Here is a 3022-nt window from a genome sequence, read left to right on the forward strand (position 1 = left end):
AGTTTCCTTCAGACCAACAGGGGTTATGTGGACCGTACCATTGTGAGTTTCCTTCAGACCAACAGGGGTTATGTGGACCGTACCATTGTGAGTTTCCTTCAGACCAACAGGGGTTATGTGGACCGTACCATTGTGAGTTGCCTTCAGACCAACAGGGGTTATGTGGACCGTACCATTGTGAGTTTCCTTCAGACCAACAGGGGTTATGTGGACCGTACCATTGTGAGTTTCCTTCAGACCAACAGGGGTTATGTGGACCGTACCATTGTGAGTTTCCTTCAGACCAACAGGGGTTATGTGGACCGTACCATTGTGAGTTTCCTTCAGAACAACAGGGGTTATGTGAACCGTACCATTGTGAGTTTCCTTCAGACCAACAGGGGTTATGTGGACCGTACCATTGTGAGTTTCCTTCAGACCAACAGGGGTTATGTGGACCGTACCATTGTGAGTTTCCTTCAGACCAACAGGGGTTATGTGGACCGTACCATTGTGAGTTTCCTTCAGACCAACAGGGGTTATGTGGACCGTACCATTGTGAGTTGCCTTCAGACCAACAGGGGTTATGTGGACCGTACCATTGTGAGTTTCCTTCAGACCAACAGGGGTTATGTGGACCGTACCATTGTGAGTTTCCTTCAGACCAACAGGGGTTATGTGGACCGTACCATTGTGAGTTTCCTTCAGACCAACAGGGGTTATGTGAACCGTACCATTGTGGCTTCATGTGGTAACAGATGACATCGTAAAACTGGAGGTTAGGCTTGTTCTCACAAATCTGTTTTGTGTGTATGTGTGTGTGTGTGTGAGAGTGTGTGTGCGTGAGAAAGTGTGTGTATGTGTGTGTGTGTGTGAGAGTGTGCGTGCGTGAGAGAGTGTGTGTGCGTGAGAAAGTGTGTGTATGTGTGTGTGTGTGTGAGAGTGTGCGTGCGTGAGAGAGTGTGTGTGCGTGAGAAAGTGTGTGTGTGTGTGTGTGTGTGAGAGTGTGCGTGCGTGAGAGAGTGTGTGTGCGTGAGAAAGTGTGTGTGTGTTGCCAGATTGTTCTTGCTACATTTAGCAATTCCCCTGATATCTACTGGCATACGTTTCCCTCCCGTTTCCCTCCCGTTTCCCTCCCGTTTCCCTCCCAACCCCCCGTAGGGCTGAGAGCTTCCTACATAATGGACTTCATATGAGGCATTGTGCTGCAGAGAGTCACATATAGATTATCCCACATATGGACCTCTTTCCCTACACAGGGAGACACTTTCAACAGAGCCTTATGTGGAAAGGGAATAGGGGACTGTTGTATGGGGAATAGGGGGCTGTTGTATGGGGAATAGGGGGCTGTTGTATGGGGAATAGGGGACTGTTTTATGGGGAATAGGGGACTGTTGTATGGGGAATAGGGGACTGTTGTATGGGGAATAGGGGACTGTTGTATGGGGAATAGGGGACTGTTGTATGGGGATTAGGGGACTGTTGTATGGGGAATAGGGGACTGTTATATGGGGAATAGGGGGCTGTTATATGGGGAATAGGGGACTGTTGTATGGGGAATAGGGGGCTGTTGTATGGGGAATAGGGGACTGTTTTATGGGGAATAGGGGACTGTTGTATGGGGAATAGGGGACTGTTGTATGGGGAATAGGGGACTGTTGTATGGGGAATAGGGGACTGTTGTATGGGGAATAGGGGACTGTTGTATGGGGAATAGGGGACTGTTGTATGGGGAATAGGGGACTGTTGTATGGGGAATAGGGGGCTGTTATATGAGGAATAGGGGACTGTTGTATGGGGAATAGGGGACTGTTATATGGGGAATAGGGGGCTGTTATATGGGGAATAGGGGACTGTTGTATGGGGAATAGGGGCTGTTGTATGGGGAATAGGGGACTGTTTTATGGGGAATAGGGGACTGTTGTATGGGGAATAGGGGACTGTTGTATGGGGAATAGGGGACTGTTGTATGGGGAATAGGGGACTGTTGTATGGGGAATAGGGGACTGTTGTATGGGGAATAGGGGACTGTTGTATGGGGAATAGGGGACTGTTGTATGGGGAATAGGGGACTGTTGTATGGGGAATAGGGGGCTGTTATATGGGGAATAGGGGACTGTTGTATGGGGAATAGGGGACTGTTGTATGGGGAATAGGGGACTGTTGTATGGGGAATAGGGGACTGTTGTATGGGGAATAGGGGACTGTTGTATGGGGAATAGGGGACTGTTGTATGGGGAATAGGGGACTGTTATATGGGGAATAGGGGACCAATAGAACACATTCTGTCATGAAGAACAGAGATATCATCAAATAGAACACATTCTGTCATCTAGAACAGAGATATAAGCAAATAGAACACATTCTGTCAGATTCAGAGGAACAATTTAGGATCTCAATTTGAGATCCTTTCTTTGTCATTTTAGTTCTCGTTCTCTCTCTGTCTTTCTCCCTCCCTCTCCTACTTCTCTCTCCCTCCCTCCCTCTCCCTCCCTCCCTCTACTTGTCTCTCCCTTCCTCTCCCTCCCTCTCTCTACTTGTCTCTCACTCCCTCCCTCTCCCTACTTCTCCCTCCCTCCCTCTCCCTCCCTCCATCTACTTCTCTCTCCCTCCCTTCCTCTCCCTCCCTCTCTCTACTTGTCTCTCTTTCTCTCTCTCCCTCTCTCCCTCTCTCTCTGTCTTTCTCCCTCCCTCTCCCTACTTCTCCCTCCCTCTCCCTACTTCTCCCTCCCTCTCCTACTTCCCTACTCCCTCTCTCTACTTGTCTCTCGCTCTCTCCCTCTCTCTCTGTCTTTCTCCCTCCCTCTCCCTACTTCTCCCTCCCTCTCCCTATTCTCCCTCCCCTCCCTATTACTCCCTCTCTCCCTCTCTCTACTTGTCTCTCGCTCTCTCTTTCTCTCTCTCCACCTCTCTCTGTCTCTCTCTCCCTCTCTCTACTTGTCTCTCGCTCTCTCTTTCTCTCTCTCCCTCTCTCTCTGTCTCTCTCTCCCTCCAGATCTCTCCATCCCAGTCTTTATTGGACTTGACCTGCTGAGATGAGCAA

Source organism: Oncorhynchus gorbuscha, unplaced genomic scaffold (genome assembly GCF_021184085.1).
Source record: "Oncorhynchus gorbuscha isolate QuinsamMale2020 ecotype Even-year unplaced genomic scaffold, OgorEven_v1.0 Un_scaffold_383, whole genome shotgun sequence".
Taxonomy (NCBI): domain Eukaryota; kingdom Metazoa; phylum Chordata; class Actinopteri; order Salmoniformes; family Salmonidae; genus Oncorhynchus; species Oncorhynchus gorbuscha.